Here is a 20,126-nt window from a genome sequence, read left to right on the forward strand (position 1 = left end):
CCTGAGCATTTACTCCTGTCATAAACATCTTGGAGACTTCACTTATATTCAACACATATTTCAGAGATCTCATTTTACTCTAGGAACATTTCTTTTTTACCCATCCTGGATCAAAGTGAAGTCCTGAACTACCGATAAAAACATTCAACCAAAAATATATGTGGATATAGTTGATATAGTGGAAAGAGCACAGCCTGGAAATCAGAGAATCTAGGTCCTAGATTGGTAAACTATGGGAAAACTACCTTTGTAGAATGTAGAAATGAATAACCTTGTTTGCCTTATTTATTATCTGTGCTCAGAAAGTAGTACAGTGCCCTGGCACTAAGAACAATAGTTCTTAAATAAATCAATGTCATGACAGTCATAGACTATGAGATCTTCCAGGTCTAATCAGAATGCTTTCTATATAGTTGCCTTCTACTGTGTGCCATAATGGTGTTAATCATACTCGATAGACATGGAAATGGCCTCTTTTGAATCTTTTAAAAAATATTTTCTTTAATGTAAAATGAAGAATAATGCAATGTATGCCATGGGATTCTTTAAAGAAATGTTAAAATATATGTGAAAATGCTTATAAATTTTCAAAGCACATCACCAGTGTTTGTCATTGTTAGGCCATCTATCTGGATACATCTTGCCACATCAACCCACATTTCCTCCTAGCATTTGGTGACAACGGTGAAAGATATTTTGCTGAACAAAAAGATTATAACTAGAGACGACGATGTGGAGAAAACAGATGCTTAGTAGAATAAAAATGCAAATACAATGGTGATAAATTTATTTTGTTGTGATCAAATGAACATGTTTATTCAACAAGTAAGTCTGTGCAAAAGTTTCTAGGCTTAACCTTGAAATGTACATACCACAACCAAATGTTTAGCTAATATCACAACGCATCAGAAACACTCAGAGTCTATGTATCAATTTTACTACTAACTTTCCCAACAGGAATCTTTCACTCACAAAAACCAAGAAACAGAAAGACTCCTTAACAGTGCTTACAGCCAGATTCCTCAAGTTCAACTCCCGGCTTGGGCATCACACCAATGCTGTCCTGGTTCAGGATCCTACATCTGTATCTTGAACTTAAGCTTTACCTCCTCAGCGGTCTTTCCTTAGTGCCTCTTGTTAGAGGGTATTTCCATTCTGCAGGTGCCTACAGCAAGTGGGGACAACACACCCAAGGTTTTCTGAGAGGAGGCAAGGCTATTTTTTGTTAAATAATTAGAAAGCTTTCCTCATGGGGTGCCTGGGTGGCTCAGTGGTTTAAAGCCTCTGCCTTCAGCTCAGGTCTTGATCCCAAGGTCCTGGATCAAGCCCCGCATCAGGCTCTCTGTTCAGCGGGGAGCCTGCTTCCCTCTCTCTCTGCCTGTCTCTCTGCCTACTTGTGATTTCTGTCAAATAAATAAAATCTTTAAAAAAAAAAAAGAAAAGAAAAAAAAGAAAGCTTTCCTTATGTCACTTGAAGAATTAGCCTCTTCATTTCCTTGACCTCCTTCTTTAGCTAAATTATGTGCTTCAAAGGCAGAAACCATAATTCATAGTTTTATGTCGTCCCTCTCAAGTCCTAACAAAGTTTTATACTTTAGGTACCCAATAAATACATGTTGATTCTGAGAATTCAACACAAAAGCACAGAATGTTAGAGGCTAAAAGAGATACTACTACTACCATGTTTCAGTATTTTTAATTTAATGCCTTTGGCCAGGGGAGGTGGGCTCTAGTTCACCAGAGTCCACATCACTTTTGCCTAATCCTGGCCAGTTCCCCGGTGCTCTGCCTCTGAGGCATGCACACATCTGTCATCCTGGACTGACACCTACCAGGGGGTGCACTACAGAAGCCTTCCCCCTGAAGCCTTCCCCCAGTTGCCTGAATTGACAGTGAATTACCTTAATGACACTGCCAGGCCTAACCTGAAGGCCTTATTTTTTTATTTTCCTTTATCTATTTTATTTTTTCAGAACTCCTTCATCTCAATATGTTGCCTCAAGTGGCTTTAAACCTGTAGATTCTTTTTATATGTCAACTGCTTTCTGCACCGGAATTCAGTTATAAAAAAGATGCAAAATGACACAGGGATATTTGTGAGTGCACCATACACTCTAAGTTGTAACATAAATATTGCTTATTATAATAAATAAATACATAAATAAATAATAAATAAACAATATTGTTTATTATATATAATAAACAATATTTATGTATATTTATATATACATATTTTAAAATGTTAAACTTACAAAGATATTTCCATAGTTATGCAGAGGATATGCAGAGATTCTAAATGAATCTGGACTCATAAAATGTTTAGCCATAAGCCAACAACAACAGAATACATATTACAAGACTGTTACAAATTAACAACCAAATGGGATCTTTAAAATATTATCAAAGGCCCTCTAGCTCCTAAGAAAAGGTTTCCATGTCATCACATTGTCCCTTCACCTTTTCCAGATGCTTAAAAATCAAAATAAATTATACTTGCAGGATAGAGACACTGGAGTCATAAACAATTAACAAGATGGGAGGTAAGGAAAGAGAGTTAGTATAGGTTCATTTGATAAAAATTTATAAAGTTATACATAAGACTATGGGATAGACACCAAAGTTAATACAAATCTTGTCAAGAATCTATTTTATGGTTTAAGCAATGCTATTATAGTTTGTTTTTATACTTATACAATGGTATCCCAATGATATCACTCTATATAGAATTTATTTGATAAAATTTAACATTTATTTGAAGAGTTTACCTGAAAAATCCAAACTAATATATTTGTTTGTCTACAGTAAACAGCATTTCTTGGATATTTCATTTGAAGAAATTAGTTCAAATATGAAATCACAAATGTGACCTCCAGCCCTTTCTTGAGGAAATAGATGCTGTCTTTATCTGTTTGTTACTATAATACTATGCAGAGAAAAAAATATTGTGTAGAGAAAGAAAAGATAAAGTCATATGCCAGCGACACAGTTGATGTGCTTATTTAAAAATGAAAATAGGGGAGTAAATGTACTTAAGTAGAAAAATGTATATACATTAGAAAACAGTTTAAGAAAAAGTACATTTGTGGGCCGAAAAAATAGAAGTGAAATTACTTTAGAACTCTCTATTTTTAGCAGATCAACCAAGGGGAGGAAAGTTGCAAGTAACGCAAACCTGCAGAACCCTGGTCATTTTGAGGAAGTTAAAAGGAAACCAAACAAACTACTAAGTAAGAGATACATAATAAGGGTAGAGAGGAGCTAACGCAGGCAGAGGATACCTGCTCTACACAAAACCTTTGAAACATTAACATTATGAAAACGGGCCACCTAATTTTTCTTTATGAGCATCCAGACTGATGCTCAAGCTTTGTTGCATAAACTTTATATTTTCATACATCTATAGAAAGTGGAAGCCCCCACTATTCTCTATCCATTAACCCTACTCTATCTTTAATGGCATTTATCACCATCTGACAGGTTTATCTACATATTGTCTGTTTCCCTACTAGAATATAACCTTCACGAGATCAAGGTTGGCTATTGTGTCTTTTGTGCTTAGAACCATGTCTGACACATTGAAAGTACTCAATAAATACTTATACAAAGAATGAATTTAGGTACTCTTAATTGGTTTTATTTTTTATAATCCTACTGTATAACTGATTTCTTCCATTACTGAATTACAGAATGTTACAACACATATACTTAAATATGGTATTTAACTTTGAAACACAGAAATGTATAGACACATGTGGTCTTGACCTAAAAGAGTTTCCTCAGAGCTTTGGGTTCACCTGAGACCCTCTTTATGTAGATGCTACATCTAATGACCTGCAACCACAGTGAACATCGAAGGAAAGAAGCTTTCCTCATTTCCGTGAAAGGATAACTGGGTATTGGATATCTAGCTTAATTGTATGTAAGGTGCTTTTATAACTTCGAATTATATAAGAGAATATTTTTACTAGCTTTTTAAAAGATTTATTTAAGTAAAGGGCTGAGCGAGGAGCCTGATGTGGGGCTTGATCTCAAGACCCTGAGATCATGACTGGAGCGAAATTCAAGACTTGGATACTCAACCAACTAAGCCCCCCAGGTACCTCTATGTTAACTATTTTTTTAAACTAGCAGGAAGATCAGAGTCATGAGTGTTGGGTATATGGGACAAATCAGCAAACGATATCCACAGCTTAGCACTAAGAGTGTTCCTAAATGCATATTTGTGTATCAGAGAGGGCAGGAGAATGCACATAAGAATGCTGGGTGCACACATGCCTGCACAAACTTGGGAATACACTTTTTTGAAACTCTTGAAGGAGGAAGTATCCTTTTCAGATATTTTTAACACATTTCAAACATCTCACTTGTTGCAATAATATAGAATCCTACATCTACAGAGACTTAAATTATCGTCTCTTGTGTTTTTTTTTTTTCCTTTCATCTTTATTTTTTTCTTTGATTTTTGGCCACAGAAGCTTTAGCTTAGAAGTTGTTATGAGGAACCCAAATCCAAACAAACAGAACTGGTTTATAAGCCCCAGGCTCTACCCAACCAGCGCCTCCTATCCTACATCACCTTCCAAGGTACACCCTGAAGCAGAGGGCTCTACAGCGTCTGCTTTAAAACCCAAGGTTCTAATCCAGAACCTTATTTGATGTGAAGCTTCAGTACCACTGTCTCTACTATCTTGAGTTCAACCTTTGCTTGATCTCCTTTACCTGCTCCATTCAGAAACATTGAATCATTTAAAAACTTTACCCTCTGTTGAATTGGGAACTACCCTACAGCCCTCCCCCTTAAGCCCTAGTCCTGTCCACTTCTAGAGCATATTGAGAACAGCCCAATTCCACATTTATGGTATTACACTGAATCACTTCCACTTAAGCATCCTCATTTCCTTCAAGCATTCATAGTGTGAAACCATTTGGGTTTTACCTATAACCTTGTCTATTCTTCCATGATATACTCAGGTATACCTGCTTCCCGGCACTGATTAAAGTATAATAAATTAGGTTCTAAAGCAATTCAGTATAACCAGGCAATCACCTCCCTTATGCTTCTGCTAATGCAGCCTAGGACTACGTTAGCTTTTATGAAACCATACAGCAAAACTTTCCTGCCCTTTGTGCACATTGTCCCAGTAAATGATATCTCCATCCTACTCTTTGGGTGAATTTTGGCTTCAAATCATTTTTATACATATCTTGTCAGTTTCCAGTTATCCTGTTTATTGTTTCTGACTATCAAAATTGTTGGCCTCAGATTCTGTCAATGCATGGATAAGATACCTGTTCCCATTTTCTGTAACTTACTAATCAGATAATTAGATTATTCTGGAAAGAGCCAGAGGCATGGTCCAGCAGGCCATTTCTAGAGACTACGTTCCAAATGACATTGACTGAGTAGTTGGCATTTACACATTTTTGTTGTTCAGTTATGAATCTACCCAGTTCTGCTATTACTAGCGCATAATCTTGTCATGTTCATATGAATAAGTATTAAATGTTTTCAAGATACCCTTTAGCTACTGTCCATCCCTTATTACAACTGTAGTAATACAGGCAACAAAAACAAATCCTGGCAGTCCTGTGAGCACTCTGCTGCCTTCTACTGAGCAAGTTTTCTTTATAGAACAAGCAAAATATCGTATTTTGAAAAATCTGCTGTGGAATTTTGCTTAGAATTAATGTCAACTACACTATCTTATTTCTCATGGAATTTTCATATATATATATTATTATGATGATGATTGTTAATTAAAAACATAGCTCAACTAATGAATTCCTGAACACCGTATCAAAAACTAATGATGTACTATACCTTGGCTAATTGAATTTAAATAAAAAAAATAAAATTTAAAATTAAAAAAAAACATAGCTTAGAATTAATTCTTATGTCTTTTTTTTTTTTTCCCCTGAAGAACTCAAAACTGAGTTTGATTTCACCTGTTCCCACATTCCTTGAGGGTGGCTTTTATATTCATGAAATATAAGCTGTGAGTTATGACAAATTTCAGTATAGTATAAGGTTATAAAAATTCCCTACATTATCTTAAATTCCCAGGATAAATATAAAGAGCAGTTTTCAGAAGCAATGAGTGATAATCAGCAATATCAGAACAGTATCAGCAACAATATCAGACCATGACTGACTTTTTTAAAGATTTAATTTATTTATTTTACAGAGAGATAGAGATCACAGGTAGGCCGAGGGGTAGGGAAAGGAAGAGGAAGAAGCAGGCTCTCCACTGAGCAGAGAACGTGATGCAGAGCTCGATCCCAGGACCCTGGGTCATGACCAGAGAAGGCAGCCGCTTAACTGACTGAGCCACTCAGGTGCCCCAACCATGACTGATTTTGACACAAGTGTGTTTCTACCTCAAAGCAGATAATATATATTCTTAAGATCCTTTTAATAACAATCCCCACAGTATTCATATATGACATTTATTGACATGCAAATTTGGCCAAAAGAACTCAACGATCAAAGGAAATATCATTCCAGACAATATACAGGTTGATCCCTGCTTATGTGTCCTCAATAAGAATGTTACTGCCTGCTTTGTGGATTTGACATTCAGGAAAACTCACTTCGATTTTGTGACCACATAAGCCCAAGGTTTCTCCCTCTGTTGCTCTTGTGTTTTCTCAAGAGACTGTTTGTCAGGTTTCATTTTTAATATCCTGACTTTAGAGGTCAACTGTCTTTGACAACCATTTTAACAGTACGTATAATACAAGTTTTTTTCTAACTTAGTATAATTAATCCTGCATTTGTACATTTGATTTTCTAAAACCAAACAGCTAACGAGTTCTTAAAGCTTTGATTGTACTGTTGTCAAGGAAGAGCATTTTAGAGAGCAAGATTTGATCCTACAAAATGGCAAGGAGAAAGCAATAAAGCACTTCATATAACAGTTACCTCCTTAAATAAATGTGTATTAGATCATGTATTTTAAATACCTTAAGGACAGAATAACTACAGTGGAGTCCTGGGGTGTTTATTAAAAATGCAGATATGGGGTTCTTCCCAGGCTTAATCTGATGGACTTGGTATTCTTTGTGTGTGTGTGTGTGTGTGTGTGTGTGTGTTTTCATATTATTGGCTATTTTTTTTAATTTTTTAAATTTTCTTTTATTTTAATAAACATATAATGTATTTTTATCCCCAGGGGTACAGGTCTGTGAATCGCCAGGTTTACACATTTCACAGTGGTATTCTTATTTACATATCCTCACATCAGAAAAATTTATTTTTAAATGAATCATCTGGAAAATGTTCTTGGAAAATAATTATTTTTCACACACACCCACAATTTATCTATTATTTTAAAACTTGGGATTTTGATACATTGGAGTTTCCTGAAAGAGAATGTTTATAGACTTTTGATTCTGACAGCAGCCTAGAGTTTCTTCTGTCTCCTCTGAAAGAAACTGACTGGTGGCAAAATGAGGACAGCCTGAAAGCACCCCACAGAGATTTTATACCCATGGCCTCTGCAACAGGGCTTTTTCTAGGGCAAAGGCCAAAGGGCAAATGTGAGAGTTGAAGATATAACCCAGCCCCCTAATAAACAGTTGTGGTATTACCATTTGCTGGGACAATTTCCAACACAGGCCACCTCAGTGGTAGAGGCAATGGCTGGCCATTTCTTTAATCCATAAATTGTTATTAGGTGCTGTGGGGGGAAATATCATGCTAGGCCTTGAGATTTGGAAAATAAATCCCACAGTCCCTTTCCACAGAGACTCACAGATTAAAGAGGTTAAATAAAGCATTTGATTCTATTTGGACAATCTTTAAATAGCAAGCAGTTAACCCCTTCTGTTCTGAATCTTCCCATTCTCCACAGGGCCAGCATCTTGAAATCTTTCCCCTTCAGGTAAATTCTGAAACATCAGCCCCTGCATTTTCTGTGTCCTCTAAACTTTGAATATCTTATCTGAGCTTGCCAGAGCCAAGTCGTGTTTCTCAGGGCATTTCCAAGTCCTTACTGTAAATTTTTCTTTTTCCCTTTCCCCTAAAATGCAAAAGGGTCTTATTTGGTATTTCAGAAGTTTGATGTTGTTCATTACACTTTTCTCCTTTTGTCCTAGGCAATTACACATCTGCCTTGAGCTCAAGAAGTCTAGGTTTAAGTTTTATTGAGAAATGTTGCAGGAAAAGCTTCATCGTATAGGGAAGCAAACAAGAGTGGATTCTGTTCTACCACTTACGATCGGATGGCCTTTTTAAAGACAATTCAGTTCTCTGGACTTAATGTTCTCATCTATAAAATGAGGAGTCTGGACCATATCACTTCAAAGCTACCCTGAGGAACAAACACTTGAACATTCTGAGAAACTTAAAATCTGAGAATCGGCACAACCTTCATACCATACCTACTTTCATCATCAAAAGACAGAAAAATGTTGCATTTAAAGTAATATGAATTGAGAGTGGGAGTCAAGATGGCGGAGAAGTAGCAGGCTGAGACGACATCAGGTAGCAGGAGATCAGCTAGATAGCTTATCACACCATTTCGGACACCTACAAATCCAACAGGAGATCAAAGAGAAGAAGAGCAGAAATTCTAGAAACAGAAAATCGACCACTTTCTGAAAGGTAGGACCGGCGGAGAAGTGAATCCAAAGCAATGGGAAAATAAACCACGGTGGGAGGGGCCGGCTCCCAGCAAGAAGCAGAACAATGGAGCACAAAATCAGGACTTTTAAAAGTCTGCTCCACTGAGGGACATCGCTCCCAAGGCTAAACCAGGGTGAAGCCCATGCAGAGCCAGCATGGCCTCAGGTCCCGCGGGGTCACAGAAGGATCGGGGGTGTCTGAGTGTTGCAGAGCTCGCAGGTATTAGACAGGGGAAGCCGGCTACAGAGACAGAGCCGAGGACTGAGCTCTCAGCTCGGGGTTACCTTGAACCGGTCACAGGCTGGGGGAGCTCGGAGCACGGCCGGAGGCCAAAGAGACGAGAGTGATTGAGCGTTTTTCTCTAAGTGTGGCCAGAGGCCAGGGAGACTGGAGTGATTGAGCGCTTTTCTCTGAGGGCGCACTGAGGAGCAGGCCCGAGCTCTCAGCTACTCCGGGCCAGAGACTCGGAGGCCACGATTATCATTCCTGTCCTCCGGAACTCTACGGAAAGAGTTCAGGGAACAAAAGCTCCTGAAAGCAAATCCAAGCAGATTACTTAGCGCAGCCCCTGGTAAGGGCGGGGCAATCCTGCCTTGGGCAAAGACACTTGAGAATCATTACAACAGGCCCCTCCCCGAGAAGATCAACAAGAAATCCAGCCAAGACCAAGTTCACTTACCGAAGAGAACAGCGGAATTCCAGAGGAAGAGAAAGCAAAGCATGGAATCCATGGCTTTCTCCCCATGATTCTTTAGTCTTGCAGTTAATTTTTTTTTCCTCTTCTGCCAAAATTTTTTTTTAACTTTTACCCTTTCCTCTTTCAATGATTTTTAAACTAGTTTATCTTAACAATACCTTTCAAAAAAAATGATAATCTTTTTTTTTAACCTTCATTATTATAGTCATATTTTATCCTACATTGTATCTAATTTTATTTTTTGTATACACTTACGGTTTTTACTTCTAAAATATTTGGGGTACAACTTCTCCTAATAAATCAAAATATACCCTAAATCTAGCTCCAGGCTTGTTCTAGTCTCCAACCCGAGCAAATTCTCTCCACTTTCTTTTTCTTTATTCCCCCACCCAACTTACTTTATCAACTCCTTTTTTAGAAATTTAAAAAAAAAAATTTTCTCATCTTTATAGGTTTATCCCATTCCTTCATTGTGTCTACCCTTATATACGTTTTTCATTCTTTAAAATTTTGGGAGGTAGTTTCTTCTGAAAAAACCAAAACACTCCCAAAATTAAGTTGGTGACCCTGTTCTAGTCACCAGTCTAACATATATTCGTTTTTAATATTTTTTCTTTATTTGTTCTCTTTTTTTAACTTTTTTCTTTCTGAACTTCTTTTTATCCCCTTTCTCCCTCCCATGATTTGGGGACTCTTCTGATTTGGTTAAAACACATTTTCCTCGGGTCTTTTCCACCCCTTTAGCATTTTATTTGCTCCTTCATATATTCTTTTTTTTTTTTTTTTAAATATTTTTTATTTATTTGACAGACAGAGATCACAAGTAGGCAGAGAGGCAGGCAGAGAGAGAGGGGAAGCAGGATCCCTGCCGAGCAGAGAGCCTGATGCGGGGCTCGATCTCAGGACCCTGAGATCATGACCTGAGCCGAAGGCAGAGGCTTAACCCACTGAGCCACCCAGGCGCCCCTGCTCCTTCATATATTCTTATCTGGACAAAATGACAAGGCAGAAAAACTCACCACAAAAAAAAAAAAAAAAAAAAACAAAAAACAAAAAACAAAAAAAAACAAGAGGCAATACCAAAGGTTAGGGACCTAATCAATATGGACATTGGTAATATGTCAGATCTAGAGTTCAGAATGACAATTCTCAAGGTTCTAGCCAGGCTCAAAAAAGGCATGGAAGATATTAGAGAAACACTCCCTGGAGAGATAAAAGCCCTTTCTGGAGAAATTAAAGAATTAAAATCTAACCAAATTGAAATCAAAAAAGCTATTAATGAGGTGTAATAAAACATGGAGGTTCTTACTGATAGGATAAATGATGCAGAAGAGAGAATTAGTCATATAGAAGAGGAAATGACAGAGAATAAAGAAGCTGAGCAAAGGAGAGACAAACAAATACTGGAACACGAGGAAAGAATTCGAGAGATAAGTGACACCATAAGACAAAACAACATTAGAATAATTGGGATTCCAGAAGAAGAAGAAAGAGAGAGGAGAGCAGAAGGTATATTGGAGAGAATTAGGGTAGAGAATTTCCCTAATATGGCAAAGGGAACAAGCATCAAAATCTAGGAGATGCAGAGAACCCCCCCCTCTCAAAATCAATAAGAATAGGTCCACACCCCATCACCTGATAGTAAAATTTACAAATCTTAGCGACAAAGAGAAAATCCTAAAAGCATCCTGGGAAAAGAAGTCTGTAACATACAATGGTAAATATATCAGATTGGCAGCGGACTTATCCACAGAGACCTGGCAGGCCAGAAAGGACTGGTATGATATATTCAGAACACTAAACGAGAAAAACATGCAGCCAAGAATACTATATCCAGCTAGGCTATCATTGAAAATAGAAGGAGAGATAAAAAGCTTCTAGGACAAACAAAAACTGAAAGAATTTGCAAACACCAAACCAGCTCTATAGGAAATATTGAAAGGGGTCCTCTAAGCAAAGAGAGACCCTAAAAGTAGTAGATCAGAAGGGACAGAGACAATACACAGTAACAGTCACCTTACAGGCAATACAATGGCACTAAATTCATATCTCTCAATAGTTACCCTGAATGTTAATGGGCTAAATGCCCCAATCAAAAGACACAGGGTATCAGAATGGATAAAAAAAAACAAAACCCATCAATATGCTGCCTACAAGAGACTCATTTTAAACCCAAAGACTTAAATTTAAATTTAAAGCGAGGGGGTGGAAAACAATTTACCATGCTAATGGACATCAGAAGAAAGCTGGGGTAGCAATCTTTATATCAGATCAATTACACTTTAAGCCAAAGACTATAATAAGAGATGAGAAAGGACACTATATCATACTCAAAGGGTCTGTCCAACAAGAAGATCTAACAATTTTAAATATCTATGCCCCTAACATGGGAGCAGCCAACTATATAAACCAATTAATAACAAAATCAAAGAAACACATCGACAATAATACAATAATAGTAGGGGACTTTAACACTCCCCTCACTGAAATGGACAGGTCATCCAAGCAAAAGATCAACAAGGAAATAAAGGCCTTAAATGACACACTGGACCAGACGGACATCACAGATATATTCAGAACATTCCACCCCAAAACAACAGAATACACGTTCTTCTCTAGTGCACATGGAACATTCTCTAGAATAGATCACATCCTGGGTCATAAATCAGGTCTCAACTGGTATCAAAAGACTGGCATCATTCCCTGCATATTTTCAGACCACAATGCTCTGAAGCTAGAACTCAATCACAAGAGGAAATTTGGAAAGAACCCAAATACATGGAGACTAAAAAACATCCTTCTAAAGAATGAATGGGTCAAGCAGGAAATTAAAGAAGAATTGAAAAAATTCATGGAAACAAGTGAAAATGAAAACACAGCTGTTCAAAATCTGTGGGACACAGCAAAAGCAGTCCTGAGAGGAAAGTATATAGTGATACAAGCCTTTCTCAAGAAACAAGAAAAGTCTCAAATACACAACCTAACCCTACACCTAAAGGAGCTAGAGAAAGAACAACAAAGAAAGCCTAAACCCAGCAGGAGAAGAGAAATCATAAAGATCAGAGCAGAAATCAATGAAATAGAAACCAAAAGAACATTAGAACAAATCAACGAAACTAGGAGCTGGTTTTTTGAAAGAATTAATAAGATTGATAAACCCCTGGTCAGACTTTTCAAAAAGAAAAGAGAAAGTTCCAAATAAATAAAATAATGAATGATAGAGGAGAGATTACAACCAACACCAAAGAAATACAAACAATTATAAGAACATATTATGAGCAACTCTTCGCCAACAAATTTGACAATCTGGAAGAAATGGATGCATTCCTAGAGACATATAAACTACCAAAAGTGAACCAGGAAGAAATTGAAAACCTGAACAGACACATAACCAGTAAGGAGATTGAAGCAGGCATCAAAAATCTCCCAAAAAAAAGAGCCCAGGGCCAGATGGCTTCCCAGGGGAATTCTACCAAACATTTAAAGAAGAATTAATACCTATTCTCCTGAAATTGTTCCAAAAATAGAAATGGAAGGAAAACTGCCAAACTCCTTTTATGAGGCCAGCATCATCTTGATCCCAAAACCAGACAAAGATCCCATCAAAAAAGAGAATTACAGACCAATATCCTTGATGAACACAGATGTGAAAATTCTCACCAAAATACTAGCCAAAAGATCCAAGAGTACATTAAAAGGATTATTCACCACGACCAAGTGGGATTTATTCCAGGGCTGTAAGGTTGGTTCAATATCCGCAAATCAATCAATGGGATACAATACATTAATAAAAGAAAGAACAAGAACCATATGATACTCTCAATAGACGCTGAAAAAGCATTTGACATGGTATAGCATCCTTTCTTGATCAAAAGTCTTCAAAATGTAGGGATAGAGGATACATTCCTCAATATTATTAAAGCCATCTATGAAAACCCATAGCCAATATCATTCTCAATGGGAAAAAACTGAGAGCTTTTCCGCTAAGATCAGGAGCACAGCAGGGATGTCCATTATGACCACTGCTATTCAACATAGTACTAGAAGTCCTAGCCTCAGCAATCAGACAACAAAAAGAAATAAAAGGCATCTGAATTGGCAAAGAAGGCATCAAATTCTCACTCTTTGCAGGTGATATGATTCTTTTCACAGAAAACACAAAAGACTCCACTCCAAAACCACTAGAACTTGTACAAGAATTCAGTAGTGTCAGGATATAAAATCAATGTACAGAAATCAGTTGCATTTCTTTACACCAATAAGACAGAAGAAAGAGAAATTAAGGAGTCAATCCCATTTACAATTGCACCCAAAACCATAAAATACCTAGGAATAAACCTAACCAAAGAGGCAAGGAATCTGTACTCAGAAAACTAAAAAGTACTCATGAAAGAAATTGAGGAAGACACAAAGAAAAGGAAAAAATGTTTCATGCTCACGGATTGGAAGAAAAAATACTATGAAAATGTCTATGCTACCCAAAGCAATCTACACATTTAATGCAATCCCTATCAAAATCCCATCCATTTTTTTCAAAGAAATGGAACAAATAATCCTAAAATTTATATGGAACAAGAGAAGACCCTGAATAGCCAGAGGAAATGTTGAAAAAGAAAACCAAAGTTGGTGGCATCACAATTCCGGATTTCAAGCTCTATTACAAAGCTGTCATCATCAAGATAGTAAGGTACTGGCACAAAAACAGACACATAGATCAGTGGAACAGAATAGGGAACCCAGAAATAGACCCTCAGCTCTATGGTCAACTAATCTTTGACAAAGCAGGAAAGAATGTCCAATGGAAAAAAGAAAGTCTCTTCAAGAAATGGTGTTGGGAAAATTGGACAGCCACATACAGAAAAATGAAACTGGACCATTTCCTTACACCACACACAAAAATAGCTCCAAATGGATGAAAGACCTCAATGTGAAACAGGAATCCATCAAAATCCTTGAGGAGAATACAGGCAGCAACCTGTTTGACCTCAGTCACAGCAACTTCTTCCTAGAAACATCACCAAAGGCAAGGGAAGAAAAGGCAAAAATGACCTATTGGGACTTCATCAAGATCGAAAGCTTTTGCAAAGCAAACAGTCAACAAAACCAAAAGACAACTGACAGAATGGGAGAAGATATTTGTAAACGACATATCAGATAAAGGGCTAGTATCCAAAGTCTATAAATAACTTATCAAACTCAACACCCAAAGAACAAATAATCCAATCAAGAAATGGGCAGAGGACATGAACAGACATTTCTGCAAAGAGGACATCCAGATGGCCAACAGACACATGAAAAAGTGCTCAACATCACTCGGCATCAGGGAAATACAAATCAAAACCACAATGAGATGCCACCTCACACCAGTCAGAATGGTTAAAATTAACAAGTCAGAAATGACAGATGCTGGCGAGGATGTGGAGAAAGGGGAACCCTCCTACACTATTGGTGGGAATGCAAGCTGGTGCAGCCACTCTGGAAAACAGCATGGAGGTTCCTCATAAAGCTGAAAGTAGAGCTACTCTATGAGCCAGCAATCGCACTACTCGTATTTACCCTAAAGATACAGATGTAGTGATCCAAACATGCACCCAAATGTTTATAGCAGCAATGTCCACAATAGCCAAACTATGGAAAGAACCTAGATGTCTATCAACAGATGAATGGATAAAGAAGATGTGATGTATATATACAATGGAATACTGTGCAGCCATCAAAAGAAATGAAATCTTGTCATTTGCGACGACATGGATGGAACTAGAGGATATTATGCTGAGTGAAATAAGTCAATCAGAGAAAGACAATGATCATACGATCTCCCTGATATGAGGAATTTGAGAGGCAGAGTTGGGAGTTTGTGGGGGAGGGAAGGAAAAAATGAAACAAGATGGGATTGGGAGGGAGACAAACCATAAGAGACTCTTAATCTCACAAAACAAACTGAGGGTTGCTGGGGGGAGGGGGGTTGGGAGAGGGTGGTTGGGTTATGGACATTGGGGAGGGTATGTGAAATGGTGAGTGCTGTGATGTGTGAAAGCCTGATGATTCACAGACCTGATGATTCACAGACCCCTGGGGTACATAATACATTATATGTTAATAAAAATAATTAATAAGAAAATTTTCTTAACAGCTTTCTTCAATTTTATTTTTTGTTAAAGAAAAACATAGGCACAGTGATAGGCTATTCTTAGTAGTACTCCTGAAGCTAATGAAAATCTAATGAATATTTTTTTAAAAATTGAGGGTAAGGGCAAAGTGAATGAGCCCTTATTTTCCTTAGCCTCCCTAAGCTCCAATTCCCCTATCTGCAAGATAAAAATAATACTGCTACTTTACTTGCAGGGTTATTATAAGAACTGAGCATGATAATACAAGCAAAGCTCTCTACCCAATACCTGGTAGGTATTAATGGCTTACTTACGAGTTTCCTGAGCTGATCATGATGTTTGTTACCTACATGCACTTTCTTTTCTTCCGTTCTGCCAGTGATTTTTATTGTGGAGTGGGAATTCTAATGGTTATATCACTAGTGAAAAAAACTGAGACTCCTCTGAGTGTGACTTAAGGTTATTATCCAACATCATATAACATAAGGTGGTTAACTGGAAAATGACCTCAGGTCTACATGGCTTTAAACTGTGCTTTTTCTGCTATATTACACTCTATCTCTTTGGGCTCCAATCCAAATGTGTACACCTTAAAATGTTTATTACCAACTTAGAGTTGATTAATCTGCATGACAGAATTATACCATTGGTTTTTATGTAAAGTAATAAACACTCATTGAGACTTTGAAAACTGAGTCTTACATATCAAAGTAGTCTTTTTGTTATGCTACCCAGTGAGTATCCTCCTTCTATTGTCCAGAGCATTTTGAAACTGCTGGTTCACTAGTGACTCAAGACAATTGGTCTCATTATTTGAGTCACATCTTTCCTTCCTCCCTTGTTTCCTTTCTAAAAATGTTATTTTAACCAATTTATTTATTTACCATATTCACAGTTTCCAAAGAATGAAATCATCCCATGATGAATACTCACCAACTTGAAAGATACTTAAAAGAATACATGTAGGCTTAAGCAGCATCTAGATGAAAAGACCCTAATATAATTTGGTATAATGACACACTTTGGAATAAATGTATTAAAGTTCCTTTCTTTCTTCCCTGCTCCTGTTTATTTTGAAAAGAACCCATCATTGAATTTAAACACTCTGACTTAGCATAAATTAAACATATTTACTGAGTACCTACTAAGTGTCAGGCATTGTTCTGTATTTCTGAGATATACCCATAAACAAAACAAGTCCCTTCTCTTATGCAGCTTACATCCTGGTGGGAGAATGACACAAGTAGAAAATATAACAAATATATAAATTATATTTTATGCTGGAAGGTGCTAAGTATTTTGGGAAAAGAGAAAAAAATAGAGCAGTCAGGGTAGGCCTCGTTAAAGGTGATATTTTGGGTGCCTGGGTGGCTCAGTAGGTTAAAGCCTCTGCCTTCGGATTGGGTCATGATCCCAGGGTCCTGGGATCAAGCCCCACATTGGGCTCTCTGCTCAGCAGGGAGCCTGCTTCCTCCTCCTTTCTCTCTCTGCCTGCCTTCTGCCTACTTGTGATCTCTGTCAAATAAATAAAATAAAATCTTTTTTAAAAAGTGATATTTTTGCAAAAACTTGAAAAAGGTTAAGGACATTAGTCATATGGATTTCTAGAGGAAGAGAGATTAGCTGGTGCCCAGGCCCTGAGCTGAGACAGCCTGGTGGAGCTGAGACATAACAAGGAAGCCACGAGGGCTGGGACAGAGTCAGTGAGAAGATGCAGGAGAAGAGGTCAGAGAAGAATGGGCAGTTCATGCTAGACCTTGCAAACCTATTTAAGGAATTCAGCTTTTACTCTGTGTGAAATGGGAACCTCTGCTGCTGTGTTTTGACTAGAGATATGATATAATCAGACTAACCTTGTAAAAGGATTCTTCCAGGCTGCTACAATCAGAGTGGATTGAAGGGGCAATAGAAGTGGGGCAGGGGCTCAGTTTGGAGGCCAGAGGTGATGGAACAGGGTGGTAGCAATCAAAGCAGTGAGAAGTGGTTAGGGATACAGTTTTGTATTACTTATACTGTATTAAAATTCAATCAGCTCTTCTAGAAAGTATGCAGACCATGTCTATCATGACCACAGTTGTATCTCTGAGTGCCTAATCAGATATCGGATACACAGTAAGGATCCGATATTATATTTCAGATAAAAATTTTTGTTTTTAGAACTAATACTAGTTATTGCCTAGTACACATATTTTTTGTAAAGCTCAACACATCTCTATGAGGTTAGTGCTATTATCATGTGTATTTCACTGGGGAAACTGAGGCACTAGATAGTTACCTAATTTACCCAATCCTGGTAGGTGGCAGAGTGGAGATGAGTCTTTCAACAATCTGGTTCCAAGATACTGACTCTTAACACTATGCAACACTGCTTCTGAGAACAGTTAGTCATAATTCAATATAATTTGTGGATTCAAAAATATGAGTTTTTAGGCTTGGCATATGTTCATTTTCATAACTGCAGAAATATGATAGGTAAGGAACACCCAGACACTGAGATGAAACGTTCTTTGTGAAATTAAATCACCCACATTAAGAAAATCTAAAATGTGCCATAAAAAGAAGCAAATTGTTAGTGATAACAGTCAGAATTATACCTTTTATTTTTATTCAGTTCTGGAATATGTTGGAGTAGAAAATGTACCAAGAGCAATTTGTTGTCTGAAACACTAAAGTGGCTTTCTGGCAGACTAAGATAATACATCTTCTCAGTGTAATATTATATTTGAATGCACAGAATTGTTGCATTTAAATTTAGTAATGTTACATTTTCCCAACTCAGTTGGTGGTGTATACTTTGAGATATATGACTGAAGAAGCCAATTATACACCTCAGGAAAAGGGCACAATGAACAGCCCAAGAAAAAAAAGGGGGGGGGACTTTATTTAGAAATACAGAATATCATATTTTTACCTCTAACAAGAAAAAAAAATTAAGGCATACAGGTGAGGATTAATGAGCCCTATGTACAATTTATTGAATAATTTATTTGGCAAAATAAAGGGAGCACATAAAAGAGGGATGTGAAAAATTAGCATTCCTATTTCTGCTGTGTTTAATATTATAGTAAAATTGAAACACAAAGGGGATATAGAGTGGTTAAGATAGACAATTTTATCAGTAAAGAATAATGATCCAGACATGCTGATGTGTTTTTGCTAGCATGGGCCTGTCACCAGCATCTCTAGGTCTCTAGAATACTAAGAAATCCCTAGAAAAAAAGATTTCTTTTGTCTAGAGATCAGTTAAAAATATGCACATGGCTCAGAAGAGGCACGTAGGAGCCCTAATGTTTGAGAATTTCAATTTTCTTATTTTTAAAATATACTTCTTTTCTCCAGTACATTATGTAGTCTGGAATATAAATGTGACTTGCCTTTGCCTTACCAATTAGATGAGATGCTGAAAATGTGTCTCAAGAGAATACATTTCCCCTCATTGTTCTATTACAACTCAGATTTGCATCTAAAAATGTAAGAAATGATTCACTCAGAAGAATACTTCTATGCATGGCTCATATATCTTCCCAAATGACTACAAAAAAGTAATCAAAGATACTCAAATATCACAATTTTTGCACACTTATCAAAACAAATAAAATAAACCTTACTCCAGGAGCCTGCCAGCGACAGGAACATCAAACATTCAGACTTGCTGGACACTTAGGAAGATAGAAACCAGAACCTTTGTGACCTAGAAATTATGGAAATCTGCTTTCACAAACTACCTGATTAAAGACTTTAATCAAAAGAAGACTGCTTCAGAAGTTGTTATGAATCACTTCCAGACTTAATTCCAACATTTCACAGATAACCCTTGACTATCTAATTTGTATCAAGAAATATTCAAGGCAGTGGGTGGAAGAATTCAGAGGTGAATAAAATAGTTTCTCATCTCCAGGAGCTTACTCAGTCAATCAATATGTGGCATCCCTGGGCACTGTTCCAGTATTGGGGATATAGGAGTAAACAAGATAAAGTACCTGGCCTCAAAGAGTTTATGTAATAATGATGCTGGCATCAACAAGCAAATAAATAAATCCTGGCAACGTGTAATTGCAGGTGGTGAAAAGTGCACTGATGGAAAATAAAGCAGCTCAAGGGAGAGCGGTGCTCTTATGGTAGATGTGACTGCCAGGGAGAACCATCTGAGGATGTGACACGCTCACCAAGATGTGAATGAATTTCAGGAGAGAGCCATGGGGAAAACCCAAGAAAAAGAAGAGTTGCAGCCCTGAGGTAGGAATCCTTTCAGGATGCCTGAGACCAACAAGAAGGCTAGGGTGCTTAACAAAGTGAGTAAGGAAGGGAATGGAAAGGCTGTGATATTGGAGAAGTCACCTGGAACTAGATTATACAGGGTCATGGTAAGGGTTTTAGATTTTGCTGCAAGCATGATGAAGAGCCACTGGCAGGCTGAACAGGAAACTACATGATCTCATTAATGTTTTATAATATCCCTCAGCTTGGAATAGGTAGGGTAAGGTAGAGCTCACAGTATTTACTCATGGTATGAAGTGAGGTGTGGGAGAAAAAGAAAAATCAAAGGTAAGCTCTATGAGGTTTATTTGAGAAATTTATTGACCCAGATGGGAATCACTATTAGAAAGACTGTGTTGGTGAAGATCAGAACTTAAGTTGGAATGTGTTAAGTTTGAGATGCCTATTAGACATTAAAATGGAGATGTCAAGGACA

Source organism: Martes martes (genome assembly GCF_963455335.1).
Source record: "Martes martes genome assembly, chromosome: 1".
In the NCBI taxonomy this organism is placed as follows: Eukaryota; Metazoa; Chordata; class Mammalia; order Carnivora; family Mustelidae; genus Martes; species Martes martes.